Raw genomic sequence first — 24666 nt, forward strand, 5'->3', positions numbered from 1 at the left:
CCAGGCTGGTCTCGAACTCCTGACCTCAGGTGATCCACCTGCCTCGGCCTCCTAAAGTGATAGGGTTACAGGCGTGAGCCACCATGCCCAGCCCATAATAAAATCTTTTACAAAATAATAAACACTTGTTTTTAGAGCCCCAATGAAAGACTACCTACTCCAGGAAGCTTTCGCTAATGCCCTGTCAGAATTCATCGTTCCCTTTTGGGGGCCTGTTGCACATTTGTGTTGTGTTATAATCATTTAAATGTGTGTTCATCCAAAAGACTGTACACTCTTCAAAGGCACAAGCCATATTATGAGACGGGTCATCTTCACATCCCTCCGAAAACCGGTCATGGCATCTTAACCCCTGGTGAGTGCAGAGTAAACACACTTGTTAAACAGGATGCGCTGAGTGTCCTACGGATGGTCCCACAAATGCCATATTTTTCATTTTCTGTCATTAATGAGGACCCACTGTAAAAATATCTCTCTGTTCTCATCACCAGAAATAGTTGTGCTTCTCCTGGTTTATTTTTATCATATGGACACTTTGAATCTTGTAAGTGATCATTTTCCCTCTTTGTGTTGCTACTCTAAAGCTTAGAATTAAATTTGTGGCCCACCCACAGCAAGGGTACAGGCATTTGTGGCGTGTGTTTTGTGTGTTGGCTTCATTCCTGGACTCTCTTTTTAATTTTCCTACTTTCATCTTCCTTTTGTTGCACACTCCACTTTGACTTCTTTTTTCTGTAAAACTGTAAAAATGTATAGGGACTCTATTAATTTCTTGGTGCAATCTATCAGGATATAACTAGTGTTCATTCTCTACCATCGTTGTTCTAGATAGAAGATAGCAAACCTTTTTGTGTCTGCTGAGTAGGCAATGTGTTAAGTACTTTACATATTATTTAAATGAGTCAGTAACTCTGCGAAGTGGGTATACAGACTTCATTTTCACAGGTGATAAGACTGAAGCCAAACAGGTCTTTCCCAAGCTCACACATCTGATCAGTATCAGTCCCTGGATTTGAACTTCTTTCTGCTCCTTTATACAGAGCCCACAGACTCCCTTCCTTGATATTTCCATTTAAGTTTTGCAATTTTGAAATGATGTTCCTACTAAGACTTCAGAACACACAAACTATCCTTTATTAACATTTGTTTCATTTCTTAATTTCATTGTGCATCTATTTCATGGTATCTTTTTATATTTAATTTTGCTTCATTCTCTCCTCTTTTGAGCATACTATAAAAGATATCCATAAAAATAAAAAAAAAAGGAAAGAAAAGGAGTGGTTTGCCCATTTAGTATGTGTGTCTGCAGTGGCCACCAAACTCAGAGCACTTTTTCTCACAGGGCAGTGTTCTGGTTGAGAAGAAGGGTTTGGGATTCAGGGATTATCAAGTCATCCCATGGTAACAAAAGAATCCCACAGAAATGGAAGTTTCAGAAAACATGCCTAGCTGATTATCTATTTAGAGATCATTCTTGACCCAGCCGTAATACCCCCTTCACTCATGCAATGACAGTGGTATCACTAACTAACATTCCTGATGTGCTTACTCTGTGCCAGTCACCATACTGAGCAATTTGCTTGTATTTGCTGCCATTTGATTTTCACAGCTATACAATGTGAGAGGCGTTCTTATTCTCCTCCTGTTTCAGAAGTGGAAGCTGAGACTTAGAGAGGGCAGCGTACTTGCTCAAAGCTACCCAGCTAAAGAGAAGCGGAGCTGAATTTAGAGCCAGGCAGGCCAACTCTAGAATTGGCCTTTGTAATCACGCCTGTGGTCACTACCGTCCTTTCTTTTCCACCACTGTCTTCATCAGCATGTCCATGAGTCATCGCCACATGTCCATGGGCCACGCATTTCTGAAGACTTAACCCAGAAGCCACTCTCTTCATCAAGCCTCTCTCACTCTTCTCTTTCCAAACCTCACCACTCACTGTCCCTTCTCGAAACTTCCATAGAACTTCACCTCCCTGCCCTGCTGTCTTTGTGCACTCTCCTTTTCCTGCCTGCACTGAGTTATTGATGCATGTTTCTTTTTCTTCCTTTCACCATTTTATTCTTTTTCTTATGAATGATGTATTTATTTATTATTTATTTATTTATTTTTATTATACTTTAAGTTCTAGGGTACATGTGCACAATGTGCAGGTTTGTTACATATGTATACATGTGCCACGTTGGTGTGCTGCACCCATTAACTCATCATTTACCTTAGGTATATCTCCTAATGCTATCCCTCCCGCCTCTCCCACCACCCCATGACAGGCCCCGGTGTGTGATGTTCCCCACCCTGTGTCCATTATTCAATTCCCACCTATGAGTGAGAACATGTAGTGTTGGTTTTCTGTCCACGCATCTTAAGTGTCTTTCAGCTCTAAGCTTCTCGGGAACGGGGTCTCCATTGCATTCATCTTCATACTCCCTGTGGCTCTCTCAGACAGTGCCCTGCCCTGAGTAGATTCTTATTAAATACCTGGATAGAAAAAGATACTTACTTCAGCCCTTTTCTATCGCCAACTTTCAGTTAGTTAGTGCCTTATCTACTAAGGACAATCCAATGATTTGTAAAGGTACATGTTTGAGGCTTATAGCACATTACCTAATTTATCCCAGTATTGGCCACTGACCCAAAGGAGAAATAAGAATGTCTGCCTTTCCTCAGTCCATCGGTGTAATTTGATAGAAGTTAATAACCCTGGGCTGAGCGTGGTGGCTCACACCTGTAATCCCAGCACTTTGGAAGGCTGAGGCAGGCAGATCACAAGGTCAAGAGATCGAGACCATCCTGGTCAACATGGTGAAACCCTGTCTCTACTAAAAATACAAAAATTAACTGGGCTTGGTGGTGCGTGCCTGTAGTCCCAGCTACTCGGGAGGCTGAGGCAGGAGAATCGCTTGAACCCAGGAGGCAGAGATTGCAGTGAGCCGAGATCACACCACTGTTCTCCAGCCTGGTGACAGAGTGAGACTCCATCTCAAAAAAACAAACAAAAAAAAGTTAGTAACCTGAAGTTTAAGAATAACAATAAAGAAAAAAATCTTCTTTGTCAGATTAAAATAAGTATTCATCAGCAATACACACTTATCTAACCTTTTTTGTGGGGGGAGGGGCTGGATTTTTCAGGAGTTAAATTCACCTGTGGTAGAAAGTAAGCTAAATCCCTAGATAACAAATCTAAATAAGATAGATCTGATTTTGCTGTGTTTATAATTCACTAGGGTAAATCTTGCTTTTATTTTGCTTTATTTTTATTTTATTTTGAAGGCAGGGTCTTGCTCTGTCACCCAGGTTGGAGTGCAGTGGCACAATCATGGCTCACTGCACCCTCAGCCTCCCTGGCTCAAGTGATCCTCCCTGCTCAGCCTCCTGATTAGCTGGAACTACAGGCCCACACCACCACACTTGGCTAATTTTCTAAATTCTTTGTAGAGACAGAGTCTCCCTATGTTGCCCAGGCTGGCTTTGAACTCCTGGGCTCCAGGGATCCTCCCTCCATGGCCTTCCAAAGTGCTGGGATTATAGGCATGAGCCACTGTGCCTGGCCCCTTGCTTTTAGATTGAGTTGATAGTCAGTATTTCAAATATCTCTAAACTTATAACGTAAGGGTGATGACTTTAGAGCAGTTAACCTAACTTTATTACTGTAAGCGTTTACTGATTCACTCAATCAGCCATAGTGAGTCAGATCCTTCCTCTGGTCTCAGCTCTCATGCAAGATCCTGAAGATATATTGGCAAAAAGCAATAATGATACGGACAATAATCAATTAACTCAATAATCAATAATGATACGGACGTCTATAATTTTTCACATCAGTTCAAGCTAGATGAAATCCTTGTCTGTGTTCTATAATTCGCTGGAGTTAACACTGTGGAACTCATTTATGAGTGATATACGTAATGAAATCTTTTTTATACTGTGCTTTTCTGGGAGGCAAAAAGAGATGTTTCTGTTATGATTGATAAGGAAGGACTCTTACGGAAATGATTAGCTAGGCAAACACATTTGAATACAGTGGCTATCCAGAACGTGGGAGATATTTTCTGGCTCCTTCTCTGCTTCCAGTTACAAAGTCTTATTTTTCAAGAAGCAAGAAAAGGTAATATATGCACATCTGATATGCAACTTCCAAGTGATACAAATCTCATCTTTCCTGCTGCGTAGCTGCTTGCTTTTCCTTGTACTATTTTTTTTTATTTTTTGTCATTGAGAGGTTATGACAACATGAGCCATATTGTATTTATAAACATCACGTGTTTCCTTGATATGGCTTGCAGTTTCTGCCAGACAGAACACATGGAAGAAACATTTCTCGTTAGCTCAGCATTGGTTTTAGTTATGCTGATTTCCGGGAGAGGAAAAATGCCTTCCTACTCAGAATTAACTTTCATAGAGTAGAAACAAAACCTCTGAATGTCCGTGAAATAGTTTTAACAAGAGTGGATACTGCTCCTTTAAACCACATATTTTGACTAAAAGCTTCCTTCTGTAAAAAACCCAAGGCTTGCATTTAGTCACCATGAAGACAGGCAAAGCTGAAAGCATTGGAGAGAGGGGTGGTTTCGAGGTCTCTGTGAGTCTAGAAAGTTTCTTCTAGAAAAGAAAGGCTCACGGAAAATGTAAGGTAAGAACTGTGCCTTTATGATAAGATATTATCTTTAGAATTTTTTTTCATGCTCTGGCACGTTTATCTTTCATTAACTTGTCTTCTGTATTCAAGTTCAATGCAATAGAACATTGGAATTTTAGGTTTTATTTTAACTTCTTGCACACTGCTTAGAAGAAAATCTCTCTTTGTTATTGACATTATTCTGTTTTTTTGAAATCCACTTAAATTAAACTGGGCTGTCTTCAATCTATAAATCTTGTGGTCTTGTTTCTGGCTAACCTTATAATTTGGAAAAGGATTTAAAGTGCCAACATAGTTTGCTTTTACAGGTCTTGTTGATTTATGTGCTCTGTGACAATTTTCAGTGTTTTTATGAAGATGTTGACTTACATACAGTGTCTGAGGCAAAGTCGATAATTTGAAGGCATGGTACAAACGAGGAGGGAAATTCATATGTGTCCTTTAACATTCCAGGGAAAAATTCTTTGGTATTTTGTTCTTATGAAAATCACTTTAAATTGTAAAATAAAAATAGCCTTTATTCTGGTCTCGAAAAAAATTTAAAGAAATAGCAATTTAATCTGTATAAAATCACATTTAAAACTTCTACAGTTTTTAAATAGCAAGCTTGATATAACAAGTCTGTTATATCAGGTTTAGTGATTGCCTGAAAAGGTCTTTGACAGAAATCATGTTTACTTGAGATAACTATTCTGTCAACTCTTGCAATAATTCAGTCACAATATTTTTGCATTGATTTCCTTTAAAGGAATTTAGTAGGAGCAATGTCCTTTTAAATTAGTCTGTTTCCTTTCAAAAGTACCTGTGTTCATGAATTTGCTTATTCATATTTCTGTGGGTATCTTTATCCCAGTTTATAGATGAGTTAATATACATGAGAAGTTGTTATCCAATGTGGTTTACATCATATCTATTATTTTATTTAGTCATCATCATAACCCTACGGAATAGGTACTATTACACCCATTTTAAGTTTGGAAAACCAAGGCTCAGAGAGGAACAAGATCAAGATCACACACTTGTAAGTAGCAGAGCTGGGGTTTAAATCCAGGCTGTCTTCCTTGTTTTTAAGTCCTGGATGGCACAGCCTCAATAGTAGCTGAGAGCTTCAGGTCTAATGTTTATGTGGCTTCAGGATAAACTATTTTGTATTTTTCTGGAATTTTATTTTATTTTAGATCTGTAGCATCCAAAACCTAGTATCACACTGGTTGTTTATCCAGGGACCTGGTTACAACTTACTCAGAGCATAATGAAAACAGTGAACATCAGATAGTGTAGAGATAGAGAAAAGCACTTTGGATAAACGGCTCTTTCCTCTTTACTACACAGACCTTTCCTGTTTTCTTCTTTGCTTCATGTGCTGTGTTGCTCATAAAAAAGGTTTCCATAGGACAGAGCAGGGAGCTTGTCTGGGAGCTTGATTTGGGAGCTAGAAAGTATCTTTGAATGGAGACTGGCTAACTGTGCCTGCCCACTGCCCTTCAGTCTGCTCGCAGAGCTCTCAGGAGGGGGCCGGGAAGAATGTTAAGGCTGAAGGTGGAGGATTCTGAAGTTAGGGCAGCTGGCTCAGCTGCCTGAGAGCCCAAACTTCACCTTCAACATTGCTCTTCCCACCTCCTCCTGAAGAGTGAGACATCAACACAGCAGCAAAAATATCCTGGTGACTTGTTATGCAACGTAATTACTGCTAACAGCATCAACAGGGGATGCAGCTGCTCCCAACACAGGCTTCAGGATCAAGGCTTCCAGCCCCAGTTCAGCCTAAAATCCAGGATTGGCTACACAACCAACACAACTCCAAGTTGATTGGAGCAGAACCTTCCTTCTCCCCAGCAGGTACTAGGGTTGGCTCCCGAAGAGTTCTGAGTCGCTGCTGGCTGGAGTGCACATGAGAGGTTTTTGCCACATCCCTCTGCCCTTTGATATCCAAACCACATCCCTTTTCTTTGCTCTTATAAGTATAGGTGTTGGCGGAAATTGCCTTTGACTGGGGACATATGTCCTTGCATTTTCAAGTTGCATCCCTTGTACCTACGTATTTTTCACTTGCTGGGGTTTGTTTTTCTGTGTTCTTTGTGAGTGCTCAGCAAGGCATCCCAGACCATACTAGGCTGTTCTCTACCACATCGGCCTAGGCTCCCTGGGTCCCAGACCCAACCCCTTAGAGGGCTTCCAGGGGACCGTGTTTCTCTTGATGCTTTTTCCAACATTTCTCAAATGAGCATGTGTTACTTTTATATAAATTTAGGGGAAGGGAGAAGAACACGCTAATCTTTTAAAAAGAAAAAAGTGCTTTTAAGATACATTTTGCCTACTGGTAACACATTTTCTTCTGTCCTACTTTTTCTTGTGGAGCAGGTGATCTCTGCTTACATGTGATTTGCAGAAGTCATGGATACTCTGTCCGCTTTTGAGGAACTAGAGCTGGCTACCGCAGGTTTGTAATTGAGAAGACAAACCCGACCTGCATCACCAGTGCTCCCTCAAGAAACAGCCCTGAAACTAATAATAATTTTTTAAAAGACACTTAATGGGTACAGAAAAATCATTTAGAAAGAATGAATGAGACCTAGTATTTGCTAGCACAACATAATGCCTATAGTCAAAAATAATTTAATTGTACATTTTAAAATAACTAAAAGAGTATAACTGCCAGGCGATGTGGCTCACACCTGTAATCCCAGCACTTTGGGAGGCCGAGGCGGGCAGATCACAAGGTCAGAAGATCTAGACCATCTTGGCTAATGCGGTGAAACCCCATCCCTATTAAAACTCAAAAAAAAAAAAAAAAATTAGCCAGGCAAGGTAGTGGGCGCCTGTAGTCCCAGCTACTCGGGAGGGTGAGGCAGGAGAATAGCGTGAACCCGGGAGGCGGAGCTTGCAGTGAGCCGAGATTGTGCCACTGCACTCCAGCCTGGGCAACAGATCAAGACTCTGTCTCAAAAAAAAAAAAAAAGAAAAGTATAACCGAAATGTTTGTAACACAAAGGATGAATGCTTGAGGTGGTAGACACCCCGTTTACCCTGATGTGATTATACACATTGCATGCTGTATCAAAATATCTCATGTGGCCCACAGATACATACACCTACTATGTTGGCACAAAAATTAAAAATGAAAACAAGAAAGAAAGAGGCCTGACGTATTTGGAGTCTTAGGGCTTTAGAAATAGAAAGAAGGTCTTAGGCATCATCTTTTGTAACCCATTGCCCTGTAACTTGAGACCCAGGAGGCCCAGAGTGGTTGGAGTGACATGGTCAAGATCACAAAGAAGAGGCAAAAATAGGGATGGATCTCACGTCACTGTTCCCGAGACCAGACCCTTGTCTCTATGCAGTGCCATTTCAGCCTGTTCCCTGCTTTTGTTCTCACCCCTCTGGAGCTTACGAGGTTTGTCTTCTTGATTGATTTAGAAAAACACTATCTATTTGACTTCTCTTAGCCATCTTTTGTGGTCACTGAGTCTAGCCAGCTTTCACTTATCCTCTAGAAAGCAGGAAAACTCTCTCTCTCTCTCTTCTGGATTATCTTACTAAAAGAGAACCAGAAATCCTGTAGTTAGGCCAGAGCTGATTAATTGGAAATGCGTGAGCCTGGACTAAAAATAAATGGATTTTAAACTAACCAGATTTAGATTATCCAGTATTTTTTATGGAAGGAGAATAGGCCATCATGTCAACTGAAAAATAGCAGCTGTTTCAAATTATGAGCTACTTTGAATAAAACAATATTGGCTGAACAAGGTTGTACAGTATTATGGCATTGTTTTAAAAACAGCCCCTTTGCTGTGGCAAATAGCTCCTGCAGTTATGCTGTTTGAAACGTTAATGCATGACTCGTCACATTACTTTCAAAGTAGTCCATTGCTTGGAACCAGTGATTTTAGGTGGCAACTAGAAAAACAGTTCGTAAATGGTAATAATTACACGATGTTTTTTGAATGAATGTTGGAAAGACTGGTAGCACAAAGAACTTGAGAGTTAATATCCATTAATTCCTTAAGTCACAACTATAATTCTTAGTCACAACTAAGGAGAAAAAAGTCAATTTAAAACTGACTTAAAGAAAATTATTAAATGAGTACTAGTACAGCTGATATAAAGATAGAGCCAAAGTGGTGATGGTATCTTGTTAATGTGTGAAGTATAAAAACCAAGGCTTTAAGATGAAGCCTAAATTGAGGGTTCAAGGAAGGGACGGGGTAAAACTTGATTTAAAAGCATACAATTGGCCAAAAAAAAAAAAAATTGAATGTCCAAATGAATTCTAATTCTTCTCTAAGAGTTCTCAGGACCATCAGCATGTTACTATTTGGGAGAAAAGAAGAGCTACTCATTAAATAGTTTTTTGAGCAGATTTATTTATTTAAGGTCTCTCCAGATAAAAGGTGTTACTACCTAGCTTTTCATTGAAGCTAGAGGACCTCTTTCCATTACGCAGGCAGCACTAACTCACTCCATATTCCTGCAACAGAAAATATGTTTGACTTAGTTGATCGACACATGTATTTGATTTCTTTCGTTTTCTTCTTTTCTTGTGACATCAAAGGTCGTGCTTTGCCTTGTTCTGGTTTCATTCTTTGAACCTGTTCCTTTTCATGCACCCTTGACAGAGTAGGAAGAGTTCCAAAGAAAAACACAAACAACAAAAAGGAATCATAGCAATGCCAACAATGGGGCAACTCAGAAATAGCAGGGGCCTGATCTATAGGGTGCTTCAACTTCGATGCGTGTCAGCGCCTCTAAAGCATAGGATTGGTGGTCAGGGTCTGATAGCTTCATCTAGAATGAGCATTTAGTACCAGTCCTTGCAGTCACTTGCAAGGAAGGAGGACACAGAATAGAACATTTTGTAGATGGTTGACCCCTTGCAGTAGGGACTGAGGGATCATGATGGATACATCATGGATGGAAATCCGCAAAGTGGAAACCGTTTTTGCTTGCCTTTAAAAGCAAATCTAAAAATATATTTTCTAGCAGCTGTGTAACTGCAAAAAAAAAAAAAAAAAGTCTGCTCCACTGCAGCGCAACTTACTCACCAGATATCTGCAGGGTTCAGATCTTAATGCTTCAGAAATTTGTTGCAGATTTTACTGTATATATTTAGACCGAGGAGCCTATTAGCTTGCAATCTGAGAGAACCTCTGCATTTTCATGAAAATGAGAAATGTGGCACTGTTGGCAACCTCGGGCTATAATTATGTTAATCTGACCATTTTAAGACTGAAATATGTTGTTTTAAAATGTTTCTGTATTTTTATTATTCGTAACAATGATCTGAAGAAATTCACTGAAATGCTAATAAGTTTCTATTCAGTGTCACTTTGAGACTAGAGCATAAAAATGAGTCAGATGTGGAATTTTGATATTTTTAATTTTGGCACAGAATTTTTATCGACAGATATGTACTCATATACATAGAGTATCTTAATATAAAAACTACCCAAATATAATTTTATATTTTAAATATAGATACAGTGAGTATATGTGCAAAGCCGTCTCGACAGATATGTGCAATAACAAAGCATCTCTACATTTGCATTAAATTCCCAATTTTTGCTATGCCAAAAATTAATTTTGAGCATTATTACAAGATAAATGTTTTTCTATCAAGAACCATGCTAAAGCACCCAGCTCCCTGTTTTTAATATAAATATGGGACAGGACTAGAATGGATAATGTAGTTGAAATTCCGAGAGCCTCTAAACACATATCTTGAGCTAATTAGTTCAGTTTCCTCTTCACCAGTCAAAGCTTGCATTCTGGCCACAGACAAGTAATGACACGGATGCTCTTTTCATTCACAAAAGAGATGTTCTCTCAGGTGGTAAGATGGGAAGGAAAAGAAAATGATCCAATGCCAAGATGTGGGTAATCACCCATCTCACAGTGATTATAGATAATTGCAATTTGAGTCTATTTGTTGTTGTAACACTATGAAATGGATTGGGAGTCTTTTATATAGCCTGATCTGGGTTCAGAATGATCAATTAATTTGGGAATAGGAATGAGGAAAAGTACTTTTTTTTTTTTTTTTTTGAGACAAGAGTCTCCCTCTGTCGCCCAGACTGAAGTGCAGTGGTGCAGTGGTTCACTGCAACCTCCGCCTCCCGAGCTCAAATGATCCTCCCCCCTTAGTCTCCCAAGTTGCTGGGACTAGAGGTGCATGCCACCCCACCAGGCTAATTTTTCTGTTTTTTGTAGAGATAGGGTTTCACCATGTTGCCCAGGCTTGTTGCGAACTCCCGAGCTCAAGCAATCTACCAGCTTCAGCCTCCCAAAGTGTGGGGACTACAGGCGTAAGCCACCATGTCCAGCCTGGACCGTTTTCTCAAATATGATGTATTTGAAATGTAATACAGTGTGATGTTCTTACATTGGCTGCATCCAGAGTCCTCATTCTTTTGCCAGTTCTTGTACCTCAAAAACGAAATGTGTCATTCATTTCTTCCATCTGTGAATATATGTAAGTGAGCATTTTCCGTTTTATTCATTTTCTTCTGCCTCACAGCTCACTGAGTAGACCCCTGAATGTTTGCTGGTGATATTAATAATCATGTGTGCACAGTGACACAACAGTGATGGAACTCATTAGGTATTCACAGCACCAGAAGAGAAAGTGCAAGAAGGTTTTACTGAACCAACTAAGGAGCTGAATCAGGGGCTCAGAGAAGTTCAGTGTCAGGACTACAGTCACAGTTATGAGACCATAGCCAAGAAGAGATTCCCAGCAGGGAGAAACCAAGCCTTTTGAGTCATAATCTGGTGCTCGCTCCACCACACCCCACTGCCTTCCTCAAGATGACGGTGTGGAGGAGTACTGATTGACGAGGAGGATTAAACCTTTTTTTTTTTTTTTTTGAGACAGAGTCTCACTCTGTCGCCCAGGCTGGAGTGCAATGGCGTGATCTCAGCTCACTACAACCCAGGCTGGAGTGCAATGGCGTGATCTCAGCTCACTACAACCTCTGCCTCCGAGGTTCAAGTGATTCGCCTGCCTCAGCCTCCGTAGTAGCTGGGATTACAGACACCCGCCACTAAACCCAGCTAATTTTTGTGATTTTGGTAGAGTCGGGGTTTTACCATGTTGGCCAGGCTGGTCTGGAATTCCTAACCTCAAATGATCCTCCTGCCTAGGCCTCCTGAAGTGCTGGGATTACAGGCGTGAGTCACTGTTCCCAGCCAATTAAACCCTTTTTAATTAAAAAAAAAAAAAAAAAAAATTGGAAACTAATTTGTATACTTCAGTGCATTGGAGGAAAGGTCATCAAAATGGCCCCAGTGTCTTGCTGCCCTAATTTAAAGAAACCCCTCTATTTATTGTCGCTTATCTTCCTGTCCTCTGTGGAAGAAATATTGCTCTAATGTTGCTTTTCAGAAAAGTAAAGATAATGCAAAAAAAAACAAAGGGCTGGGGAGGTTGGTTTGGGCATTGGTGGAAGATAAGCTACCTTTGTTTCAGCCTGGAGCTTGATTCTTTTTGAAGTGAGTTGAAAGCTCTTGGTGCTAATCAAGAACTTTTTGGGGGGGTGGGGATGGGGGAACAGGATTGTATTCTGTCACCCAGGCTGCAGTGCGGTGGTATAATCATAGCTCACTGCAGCCTTGAACTTCTGGGCTCAAGCCATCCTCCCACCTCGGCCTTCGAGTAGCCGGGGTACAGGCATGCACCACCATGCCTGGCTAATTTTTTAAATTTAAATTGTGCAGAGACAGGGTCTTGCTATGTTGCCCAGGCTGGTCTCAAATTCCTGGCTTCAAGCCCGCCTTGGACTCCCAAAGTGCTAGGGTTATAGGTGTGAGCCACCGTGCTCGGCCCTAATCATGAACTTTGAAAAGTGCTCCGTAGATTACAAAGCATTTTCTTCACTTGCCTTACATCCTGTGTGGGAGGGAGGTCTTTCCTTCCTGGAGGCAATGGGTAAGAAGAGCAACTAGACAGTGTGTAGCTCCTTACTCTCTGCGGGCATTTCATCATACGGAGCATGACTTACTGACTTGCTGTCCGTTCTGTCCATGAGCTACTCAGTGTCAGGAGTACAGGCCTTGACTTAAACGTAGGGATACTCAAAGGCCCACCTGGCAGTTTGTTATTGGGACACACGGAAGCAGATCGTGTCGCTGAAGAGGAGGCTCCTGTCGGTATCAGTACCTGGTGGGGAAGAAGGGATTGGTCAATATTTGGCTACACTCCTTCAGCTGTTGGTGCAGCAAAAGGCATGGCAGGGTGTGGGCAGAGATGCCTGCCAAGCCCAGCCTCAGGGCATGTACAACTCCCAAGATGGTTGTCTTTAAGGCTGTTATTTATCCAAATAAGGAGAAGCAGTGGTTTTGCTGACCATCTCAGATTTCCAAGCCATGTTCCCTGGCTGGCTGACTGACTTGCTATTTGAACTGAAAACACAAAGGTATTCCTTTGAAATGGAGCAGTCTTGTGGGGCTCGTGGGTACCCTGGAGTCATTACTTGGAAGAAGTTTTTTTTGTTCCCCACATTTGTAGATAACATGAACATGGGTTGGTCTATTTGACCCGTCTCTTGTGACTCTTGCAACACTCGATACAGATGGACCTGATTTGGGACAGAAATAATACTCATTTTTAGAGGTTCTTGAACCACTGCCCTCCTTTGAAGAGGATTCAAAGGTCAGATCTCCACACTGATTTCTTAACACTAGAATGCAAGATTATTCTAGCACTTCATAGATCCTGGCCGTTATCTGACTTCACGCGAGATATTTGAAGTCTCTGAGCCCAGTTTGTTCATCTGTGAAATGGGAATTATAATGTATCTGATGGAAATGAGATGAGAATTAAATGAGGTAATTTTGGAAAGCATTGGTAAATAGGAAGTTACCCAAAATATTCATTTTCTTCCCTGTTTCCATCTTCTCTTGGCAGATTTAGTTGACAATATTTATAATAGAGAAATTCTAGACAATTGTGATTGCTATCCAAAGGATTTAACCAAGCTCACGGTAGAATGGAGATTGTGATGTGAACGTTCAGTGACCCTGTATTACCATGTCCCTCTACTCACTAAAGCAGTGGTTCTCAAAGAGCACTCCCTGGACGAGCAGGTCATTATCACCTGGGGACTTGTTAGAAATACAGATTCCTCGGCACCACCTGAGACCTACTGAATCAGACACAGTGGATGTTAGACCCAGTAATCTGATTTAGCAAACTCTCCAGGTGATTCTGATGCCCACCGTCTGACAGCTGGAAAACCACTGTCTGAGAGTAACTCACTTGTTGGGTCAGTAGTCTAGCCATTCCCCCAAGGCACCTAGACTTTCCTATCTCTTGTCCTTGACCATGCCTTTGTTCCTGCCTACAATAGCTAAGAAAGGGACCTCTTTCTTACCTACTGAAATTCTACTCATCATCCATGAACCCACTCTCACCTCCTCAGAAAGGTGTTCCTTAGCCACCCCAACCATAAGAATCTCATTCTTCAATGAACTACCAGAGTGTTTGTCTGCTGCACTCGTCTGACACTTGGCAAAGTTATTCTTGCTTTGTCATATTTTAATGTTCATGCACATGTCTTATTTTTCCTACTAGAACATAAGTTCTTCAAAGGCAGAAATCATGTCTTACAGATCCCTTTTCCTTCATCAGTCTTAACGCTGGGCTTTGTATATAGGTAGCTACTCAGTAAATATATGGATCCACAGAATCTCATCATTGGAATGGGCCTTAGAGAAAATCTACATGAGATTTCTTATTTACAGATAAAGAAAGGGATGTTGGCCAGGCGTGATGGTTGATGCCTGTAATCCTAGCATTCTGGGATGCCTAGGCAGGAAGATTTCTTGAGACTAGGAGTTTGAGGCCAGCCTGGGCAATGTAGTGAGATCTCAGCTCTACAAAAAAAATTTTTTTTAATTAGCTAGGTGTGGTAGTGCACACCTGTAATCCTACCTATTCAGCAGGCTGAGTTGGGAGGATCACTTGAATCAAGGAGTTCGAGGCTTCATTGAGCTATGATCACACCATTGCACTACAACCTGAGTAACAGAATGAGACCCTGTCTCTTTAAAACTAAAAAAAGTGAAAAGAAAGAAAACAATATTAACACCTGTACCAGAATGCTGGTTCTGGGATTCCCCGTCTGGTGTTCTTCCCCCATCACCCTGCTGCGCCCACTGCGGGGAAACGCACCTGGGGGCTTTCAGAGCCGCTGGCCTGGCCCCCAAACTAGCAGGTGCTCTCGTGTTCTCTGCCACAGACTCCAACTAAACCCAAGGAAAGCAGATGGGTTTTCAAAGCTATTGTCATCTAATTTATAAACCTAGAACCTCTTAGATTTTTTCATAACTAATGAAAACTGGGAAAGTACACATTTTTCATTCATAAGCCTATAAAATTGTATAACAAATGGCATCAACTCCTAGCCTTACACGTGAGAATTTCCCCAGCTCGCACACTCAGTACACCTAGGATACCCATGGAACTTCTTTTATTTTTGAATAAAAGTTCACAGTGGGGCATTCACAGTGGAGGAGGTGGCTCCTCTGAACCCAGGAAGAATTGGCACGAGGGCTGTTTTAATCTGGGTCCCCATCATTGTTTTTTTCATGTTTATTTTTGAGGAAAAATTGAACCTGGCAGACCTATGAATTATTGTCTTGTAGTGTTACCCTCTGGGACCGTTGCCTCAGACAATCCTTTCTTCTCTTGACACATGGGCTGATGTTGTTCGGCTGAGGATCAGAATACTGGCACAACTAAAACACCTTTCATCAGAAGTCATCCGTAACACACCTTTTAAAATTTGCTCCACAGACACAGCTCACCTTGTGCTGTTTTTTCTTTTGCTTGGTAATAGAACCTACACAAATCCTACTGAGATCAATATGAACACAGCAGAATGCAGGCAATGGAATGTGGTTCCTGTAGAAGGGCTAAGACGGTAACCTAGGTCCACAGAGTTGGTTTCAGAAAAGCTGTGATCTAAGAAGGAGGAGCAGTGAAGGGAGACATGAGACAGGCCTGAAGGGGTTAAACCTACTAGGGAGCAATTGGTAGTGAGAAGCTGAGACCACATGAGGCCAGGAGAAAGGAGTTATTACAGAAACAGACATCCTGGGATTTGAGTAGCTCCGTTGTGAGAAGACATTGACAGACCACGAATAAATGGCCATATGGTTTCCAACTTGACATCTGCCATTCCCCAATGTGTTTACCACCATTTACTCTCATGGGCTCTGAAAACCATCTATCTTTTAAACTGCAATTGTATAGCATGAAATTCTACATAGATCAACATCGATTCATTGTTTAAGTTTAGGTATATCATATCATCAAACTAAAATATATATACATTTTAATTCTCATGTTCTAACCATCCTAAAGCTATACAACACTCTACCTAGCTGTTTTCATATCTATCCTTTAAACTGCAGTTGTAGAGCATAACATTCTGAGTTTTTTTGGTGGGGTGGGGTGGGGGGAGACAGAGTCTTGCTCTGTTGCCCAGGCTGGAGTACAGCAGCGTAATCTTGGCTCACTGCAGCCTCCACCTCCCAGGTTCAAGCAATTCTCCTGCCTCAGCCTTCCGAATAGCTAGGATTACTGGTGTGTGCTACCATGCCTTGCTAATTATTGTATTTTTAGTGGAGATGTGGTTTTACCATGTTGGCCAGGCTGGTCTCGAACTCCTGGCCTCAGGTGATCTGCCCACCTTGGCCTCCCAAAGTGCTGGGATTACAGATGTGAGCCACTGCACCCGGCTGTATAGCATAAAATTCTACACAGATCAACATCACCTCATTGTGTAAATTTAGGTATGTTAATATCATCAAGCTAAAATATGTATACATTTTAATTCTCACGTTGTTGTCATCATCCTAAAGTTATATAATGCTCTAGCTAGCTATTTTTGTTCACAATATGATCAATTTGGTCAGTCCCTCCAGTGAAAAGAAAGAAGGGCATAGAGGGCAGCGATGGAGGCCCTGTACCTCTGTGGGCGGTGCATGCATCTCTGAGGGGCGTGGTCCTGGGAATGTCACCCCGTGACAGAATTAGGGTTATAATGGTAAGGGATTTTAATCAGCTAAGGCTCAGATATTTTATTTTATAAATAATCTGGTGCCTGTGACTGATGATGACCTTGTGCATGTGTCTGTGTGTATATACACATATGTGTATACATATATATAACTTATATGTACATATGTGTACATACACGTATGTGTATACGTATATATAGCTTATGTGATATGGGGATATCTATATAGTACTGAGTGATGTATAATATAGATAGGTATATATAAGTATAATATATACAAGCATACATACTGATATGTCTTAGTTAAATATAACTTAATATATAACTAATTGTGTAACTTACTCATTTTGAGGCAAGTAGATAAAACCTAATTGTAAGTCAAGAGAGGCTCTAAATCATTAGAGCTGAAGCCCATTGAGATGCCCCAGTGATTCTTTTCCTTTGCTGTGAAAATCTGGACCGGTGAATGGAGTGAGGCACTTCTCAGACAGACTTGTTCGTGTTTCACACCAAGGCCAGAAATCGAATAAGGAATCCGTCAGTGATCATGCGTGGGTAGGCATGAGGAGCATCGTTCTTTGCAGAATAGCTCGCAGTGTGCTGAAGTGCACAGCAGGTCACACGCAAACAACCGAGGAAGCTGGGGTTCTTGCTGCTTCACTGCTTAGCAGCTATGGGAAGCTGGGTGAGGTTCTTAACTCCCTGCACTTCTGTTTCCCAACCATTCAAAAAGACATAGGATACCTGTCCTCTGTCCTCACTGAGTTCTGGAGCCCATGAAATGTCACAATTGAGAGCCCTTTGTAAACTGCAAACTGCTGTGTGACTATTGGAGTGTTTGTGGGTGGGGTATGGTGAGCACGGGGATTTAAAATCCCTTGTTAGAATATGAAGTGTCACAAGCAAATAAAGCAATATATCCTATATGGCAACATGTGGTTGACAAGTTAAATAGGAGTTTCAAGAACTGTCATAAAGAGAAAAATAAAGTCTAAGGCACTAAAAAATTGTAGTTGGGTGCTGTAGATAACTTAGTAGTATCCAATCTAGAAAACATTGAAAGGGAGTTGTGCGTAAAAGAACAAGGTCCGTCCAGGAAATGGGTGGATGTGCAGAGATGGAGATAAGAGAAGGAGTTATTTGTACCATCTGTTGCAAGTGGTATAAAGAAGATATCATTTTACAAACTGTAACTATTTTCGGTACAAAAGAAGGTTGTCCTTGGCCTGGAGAACACAGGAGTAGCCCAGCAGAAGATTGAGTATCAGTGAGAAGGACATTTTTCTTTTATCCATCCTACAGCACTGCACAGTTATTGATTGTGGCTTGGAAGCGAAATGATTTATTTAACATTACTTCTTTATTCTGTTCCAGATTGAGATCTTTAATCACTGTTGGGCCCAGGACTGGTCAGCCAGGTCTGGCCACTGGAGGGCTCAGTAGAGTTCCTGTGTCAAAAGATTTATAGAAATAACGCTCATCTTAAATATAGCCATAAGCTAACCACTGACTGGACCATCTCTTTCCTGGGAATTAAATAATTTTGGCAGCAGTCTGTCTGTCTGCCTCATGTCTGGGAGACATTCCACTTACAATCAAATGAAACAATAGGCTAACTAAAACCTTACAAATGGCAATCTTCCCAATTTTACCAATGCAAACAAGATGAATTTGAAATTTTTTCAACGTAATAATCCCTTCCCTTCCTAATATCATCTTCATATCTATAGGTACAGTTTAGATTTTCTTTGAGCAAATGTAATTTTTTAAAAGCCAATGAAGAAATGAATATGAAAGGGAAAATAGGAAGGAATATGTGTCACAATACTATTGGCTTTACCGGAGCATAAGAATTATTTCCTGTTGAGGTCATCCTGAATATTTCCTAGCACGTCCATTCTTAACACTGACTCAGAAAGAATACATTGCTTCCACTTTGCTTTTAGGCCTAGTCAATGAAAGGAAGAGGGAAAATGAAGAGTAGGACACTTTATATGCTGCTGGGAAGAGTAATGTAGCAATGGCTGTAATGTCCCAAGGTAGAGCAGGCAGAGAAGGGTCTGGTGAAGTCATCAAACCGAAGCATGGGGGTGTTAATGGTTGCACACACTCATACTGAACCAAACTTTGTGGTGAGTTAGCCTGAACGAGCCCTTCTCTGGAGAATGTGCCTTCCACTGAGATTAAGCCACTGGGTCCTAGATGGCACCAGGACACCAGAATATTGTTTAGGAAATTGGCTTGTCTGGTGCATTAGCGGGTACTCTGGGGCCTTTGGAGATTGAGCTCCACCTCTCTCTTGGGTGAACTCCGTGCTTGCTAAAGAGCATTTAACTCATCCTGATTCACCGCAGGATTGGGCTGGCTTTCAAACTCCTGACAGTGAATTACTGCTCTGGTAATGATGAATCCATGCGTGCATGCTACAGACAGTGCCCTGGGGCATTTTGAAAGTGAAAGGAAATTGCTGTGAACCTGGCAGGAAGGAAGGGAAGGCAGAGGTAAACCAGACTTCTCGCATTGAACCCACCGACTCTCATTGTAACAGGGTCAACAGAAGCCACCTCTCTCTAGCGTAATCAACAAGGTTTCTTGTGGTTTTTTGTTTTGTTGCCCCTTTTTTTTTGAGACAGGATCTCACTCTGTCACCCAGGCTGGAGTGCAGTGGTGTTATCTTGGCTCACTGTAGCCTCTCAACCTCCCAGGCTTAAGTGATCCTCCCCCCTCAGACTCCCAAGTAGCTAGGAACACAGGCATGCACCAGTATGCCCAGCTAAGTTTTTACTTTTTGTACAGACTTGGCCTCCCTATGTTGCCCAAGCTGGTCTCAAACTCCTGGGCTCGGGGAATCCTCCTGCTTCCACATCCCAAAGTGCTAGGATTACAGGTGTGAGCCACATAGCACCTAGCCCATAGCAGATGTGGGATAACGTGTTGAACATGGCATGACTTTCTTAGCCAAGCAGCAGAGAGACAGAGAGAGTTACTGCTCTGATTCCTGGGGGACAGCCTGACCCCAGACCCTTCACAAACAGTCACTGGAACAAGCAACCCTGCCCGTAATAAGCAGGTAAAGAAGAATTATAAGAGCCATGTCTGTTAGCATACCTCACGCCATAAAACAGGGTCTTTGGGGGATGTGATAGGGGCAGCATCGCGGCGTAATCAGACAAGGGGGACCACCCCTCCATCCCCCTTCCTGGAACGTATGTGCTTGACCGAAGACACAAAACCTGCCTAATGTGTACCAGATTCATCAGAAACTGATAGTGTGTGCCTCCCATACTCTGGTGAGAAATAACAAACCCTTGCTGATTAGATTAAAAATCAAAACAAGAGCTTCCACATTCCTTCTACTGTTTTCCGACCTCTTAGGTGGCATCTGTTACAACCACTTCACCCAAATATCGTTCCTAGTGAGACATCTTAGGAGGGTGGCAATGTTACGTGCTCCATTTGCCCCCTTCTTTAATAACCACAAAGCGATTTGATGGCAGTAAACAGTTTTTTTAGAAAGCCTGCAAAGGACTGGATTTGAACTTGAAAGACGTCATGGAATTCTTTTGGTCAGCAAGAACAACCTCTAAAAGCCTTAAAATGTTTTTAAAATGCACAGGCTGCCCAGAGTGTGGTAGTCGGGTGTGGCGTGAAGCCAGTGGGGCTTCCAGCCCAGTGTGTGGAGTTCCTTGTCACCGTATGCCCACTTGGATAGCTTTCGGTTCCACCCAGTCCCCAAGGGCCCAGAAAACATGATGGTGATCAGAGCCAGCCTGTGAGTGCAGGAGGTGCTTCCTTTCTCCCCGACCTTTTGCTAGCAGTGCATTAATTCCCGTCCTCCGCTGAGCGCTGCACAAGTCACTTCGTGTTGTGGACACGCACCTTCTTGTACCTGTTCCCCTGGAAGAGACCGGCTGTGCTGACAGCGGTTGTACCCAGAGGTCTCTGGGGATCGCCTGCCTCTCGTCCTTCATCTTGTTTAGGGTGGGGCAGAAGGGCTCTGGTTTCCTTTCCAGAATCCCCTCTGCACAGCCATGGTTTGCCCTCTCTATCTTTCCTTCTCATTTCAGATGTATTTTCCAGGGTGACTGCAGTTCCTTGCCCGGCTCTATGTAGGACTGATTAATGGCTGCTACCCAAAGTTCAGCTTGGTAAAACAGGGCTGGTTAATTAATAGACAGCTTCCTTATCTCCCTCATGTTTTCCCTCTAGTATTAAACCAGGGGAAGAGGCTTATGTTTCCTTCAGCTGTCAATTCCCAGACTTCAAGTCTGGTAGCAAACTGGGTGTTGGGTGCTGGTCTAGGTTTAAGTAGCACCTTTAAGTCAACAGAAAACTGATCTGAAAGTTGGTTCCTCTGGATTGAATATGTTGGGTTTTCTGACAGTTTCATTTCTCGGTGGCTGGTTGTTTGCCCTTTTTAATGATCCTGTTTGCCTTCGGTGAAATATATTTTGTAATATTTCCTTTGCTGTTAACCCATTTACCTAGGCCGTTTAAAGTTCCTTCACTGGTGTTTTCCCTGTAAGCAATTGTTGAAGGACTGAGTCACCCGTGAGGTAGCCTGTGGTTGGATGTGGGCTGAGGTTATTCAGTGACTAATTTCCAAGGGGAGGAGAAATTGACTTATCACGGGGAGGGCTACTTTTTATCCATGCCACTGTCAGCTTCTCTCTGAAAACTGGGTATTACAAAATGGTCTTTATTGGTTGTGAACACTCGAGCTGAGAAACATTTTAGGATCTCTGTGTCTTTTGTGATGATTTTGTCTCTGAAGAGGAAGCTGTCTAAAATATTCAAGTGTGGAACCAAGGATTTAGATGAAGCCAGCAAACAAAGGAATCATGTAATCAGGACCTGAGCGAATGTGCTTACTCACGGCATTAGGTACACAGGTGATTTCCTTAAGAAAAAGTAAGTGGCTTTAATTCTTTGAGGGTGAAAGAATGTCATAAGATTCCTTTTCAGTTTTCTCTGCTTACTTCACTGTGTGGTCTGATTGAGTGATATGTTTACAAATTCCAGACTTGGAAGGGTGGGGTTTGAAATACAACAAACTGTACATAATATTCCTTTTCCACGAGCTATATATATACACACACACACACACACACACACGCACGCATATATATATTTTAATACTCCACAGACATTATTACATGAGGCAGTTTCCCAAGATGATTTTAAACAAATATCTTTTATACTAGGTTTTTTGTGTTTTCTGGAAACAATTTTAATATGTTGTTTCTTATCTTACCTTCAAGAAACTTCTGAATGAGTGATATTCGATTTGACTTATGGTACTTTTGGGAAATAAAATATAGCTACATGTAAGAATTTCTAACTCAGACTTCAGATCTTAATAGGAGATGGCCCCAGATACTTTCTGGTGTTTCGGAAGTATGGTGTAAACAGCATTTTGATCCGTGTGCAGTCTGTGGGCAGCGACACCAGCCTCTCAGCCTGCTATTATGATGAGGCTCTTGAAGAAACTACCCTCTTTCTAAGAATTGGAAGGACTCAAATAACAAAGAGACAATAGAGGTTTGGGCAGTGATGGAAAGAAGAAATGACAGTGCCTAACCGAGCAGATGAATGCGGTGGAACAGTCTTGTTCATACATTATATCTAGGGCAGGTGAATGAACATTTTCTGTGTCGGGGCTTAGGTGCACACGGCAAATAGGTATCTGTGTTGTATTCAGAAAAGGGGCTGAAAGAATCTTTATTTCTCTGTGTCGGTCATCTCTTTCTTGCTGTAAAATGAAATTGTTTAAAGCTTACATTATGACATTAGTGTTGAAATTCTGTGGGGAAAAAGTGTCAATGATAGAACATAGCTAGTTACTTTAAACTCACTAAGGGAAAAGAGATGATAAGATTAGTAGCATCAGAAAGATCAGTGGTAGAATAAGGGACTAAGATGTGTGTGTGTGTGTGTGTGTGTGTGTGTGTGTGTGTGTTGCTTATTTATTTTACTTGTCAGTTTAGTATAATTTTCTCCCACAAGGTCTGACTTTGAGTACCAGTGCAGGAAAAATCCAGTATGTATTTAATGCCATGTCTTTACTCATTAGCAAAGTAACAGTTAAAAACCAAAACAAAATAAATCTGTGTTGGTGATAGATTCTAGGAAGATCTCTCCTTAGTAAGAACACCCGCATCAAAGGCTGGGTTTGTTTTAAATTGTGAATTATACAATCTTAACCATCATGCTGCTTTAGTCTATCAGATTCTGGAGTCTCCAAATGCTACTTTTTATTGTAAGTGTGACCTTGGAAATCACACTGAAGACTTGAAAACATCCCTCCAGTGATGTCCCCTTACCTTCCCCCACATCCTAAGAGCGGGTCGCCTTAGGCTGCTCCCCGTCTTTTATAGTAGGATTCCCAAGTTGTCTGATCGTAAGGGTTCATTCTAGTTGTGGTTTTAAAACAAATTTTCCCACTCTATAAAATGATCATTGTGTCATTTTTCTTCTTGGGCTCTATTTAGAGCCGAGGATGAAATACATGATCCTGGTTCTTTTTAAATCTCCGTTTTGGAAAGTCAGTCACAGCTTGGCAAACCAACATAAGAATTCTGCCAAGACTTCCAACATCTAAGTCACCTGTGTTGATAGAGACATTCAACCTCAGATTACCAATTCTGTCATAATCGAATGTTTGTATTCAGTGCCACTGTGGACAACTCAGGTTGACGGTGACTCTTTTGATGACCCTTTTGGATGATGGCAAGATTATTTTGAAGTGGACAGGGCAGGGAAGACACACAGGATTAGCTCCAGATCCAGGATGCTGACTGTTCATGGCAAGCATCCATCCTCATTGGCTGAAGTCCCATTCTGGTTGGTTGGTGTCCCTGCCATACTGGATATTAGCTGTCAAATATTTCGACTATCACCGACATTTCCCACATGAATGCCCAATATAATGTATTAGAATTACTTTAAGTTAATTGTTATATTTCTTTCTAATCTCATCTACACATACCACTAGAAAATCTAATGAGATATTCTTTCTAATTAGATCTTTAAGTGTTTCATTTTAAAGGTTATTTATATATCTTCTAACCACTTTTTGCACGTCACCAAGCGTGTTTTTAAAATACCTATGTAAATACCTTTGCTGTTTTCAAAGACATGTACTCAACTTTTTATGAATTTAAATAAATTTTACATTTTCTTTTTACTAATATTCTTTATCCTTCTGGACAGTTCTATACTCCCTGGAATATTTTATTTTATTTTATTTTATTTTACTTTATTTTATTTGAGACAGAGAGTCTTGCTGTGTTGCCCAGGTTGGAGTACTGTGGTGCATTCTTGGCTCACTGCAACCCCTGCCTCCTAGGCTCAAGCAATTCTTGTGCCTCAGTCTCCTGAGAAGCTGGATTGCAGGCACATGCACCACGCCTGGCTAATTTTTGTATTTTTTGTAGAGATGGGGTTTCGCCATGTTGCCCAAGCTGGTCTCAAACTCCTGGCCTCAAGTGATCTGCCCACCTCAGCCTCCCAAAATTTTGGGATTATAGGCATGAGCCACTGCACCCAGCCCCTAGAATCTTAATGTCCCTTTTTATATTCCTGCCAAAAAGAGGAAAGTTTCTGCTGATTAACTGAGGTCATAGTCCCCCAGATCAAGATGTATTCTGAAGGTGGCTAAGGAAGGAAAAGAGAACAGGGAATAGTGATTGACCTAGTTAGGACTGTTGTTCATACAAAGTGGCTTCTAGATATTTTATTGATTGATTGAGACGGAGTCTCACTTTGTCACCCAGGCTGGAGTGCAGTGGTGTTATCTCGGCTCACTGCAACCTCCGCCTCCTGGGTTCAAGCAATTCTCCTGCCTCAGCCTCCCGAGTAGCTGGGACTACAGGCGCACGCCACCATGCCCAGCTAATTTTTATATTTTTAGTAGAGAGGGGGTTTTGCCATGTTAGCCAGGCTGGTCTTGAATTCCTGACCTCAGATGATCCACCTGCCTCGGCCTCCCAAAATGCTGGGATTACAGGCCTGAG

At 41.6% G+C, this 24666-nt stretch overlaps 1 protein-coding gene across 50 annotated transcripts in view; it reads left to right on the forward strand.

Moving 5' to 3' along the window:
* Positions 1–24666, forward strand: part of KIAA1217 (KIAA1217 ortholog) — a 343140-nt gene that overhangs the window by 241388 nt on the left and 77086 nt on the right. For 17 of the 50 annotated variants that reach the window (XM_045361871.3, XM_074001225.1, XM_074001229.1 and 14 more), the window contains exon 1: positions 4275–4625. The exons of 19 other annotated variants lie outside the window; for them this stretch is intronic. The gene's annotated coding sequence lies outside the window, so the exon portion shown is untranslated. Of the gene's footprint in view, positions 1–4274; positions 4626–21302; positions 21563–24666 lie in introns of those variants that run through there. 14 more of the 50 variants (XM_065520420.2, XM_074001197.1, XM_074001201.1 and 11 more) reach the window with 1 other exon arrangement.

The sequence above is a fragment of the Macaca fascicularis genome, chromosome 9 (assembly GCF_037993035.2).
Source record: "Macaca fascicularis isolate 582-1 chromosome 9, T2T-MFA8v1.1".
NCBI classification, from domain to species: Eukaryota; Metazoa; Chordata; class Mammalia; order Primates; family Cercopithecidae; genus Macaca; species Macaca fascicularis.